Source organism: Notothenia coriiceps, unplaced genomic scaffold (assembly GCF_000735185.1).
Source record: "Notothenia coriiceps isolate Sejong01 unplaced genomic scaffold, NC01 NC01_scaffold00006335, whole genome shotgun sequence".
NCBI classification, from domain to species: domain Eukaryota; kingdom Metazoa; phylum Chordata; class Actinopteri; order Perciformes; family Nototheniidae; genus Notothenia; species Notothenia coriiceps.
This window is the reverse complement of record NW_011339036.1, coordinates 15,349-15,645: the sequence shown is the minus strand read 5'-3', so window position 1 is coordinate 15,645 and position 297 is coordinate 15,349. Positions and strand designations below refer to the sequence as shown.

At 49.8% G+C, this 297-nt stretch overlaps 1 protein-coding gene across 1 annotated transcript in view; it reads right to left on the bottom strand.

Moving 5' to 3' along the window:
- The window catches only part of sspo (SCO-spondin), a gene marked incomplete at its 5' end in the record, with an annotated part of 102,981 nt that overhangs the window by 90,900 nt on the left and 11,784 nt on the right, over positions 1-297 (bottom strand). The gene's annotated exons all lie outside the window — the stretch shown is intronic.

Sequence of the window (297 nt, the reverse complement as noted above, 5' to 3'; positions counted from 1 at the left end):
GGCAACGCACCCCTCTCCATAAAACAGCAGCAGACTTCGGATAATGGTTAATGGTCCTGCCCTCAACAGCTCTTCGTCAATTATGGGGTGTCTTCATAGGCCGTTTCCATGGAAACGCATCCCTCGCCATAAAACACGATGTTGCTGTAACTCCAATGGACACGGTCCGATCGTCCCCCAAACTTCGCTTGTATATCACCGGTCCATGCCTCAACAGATTTACGCCAAATCTGAGATCTCACCATAGGCTGTTGCCATGGAAACGCATCCCTCGCCATAAAACACGATGTTGCTGTA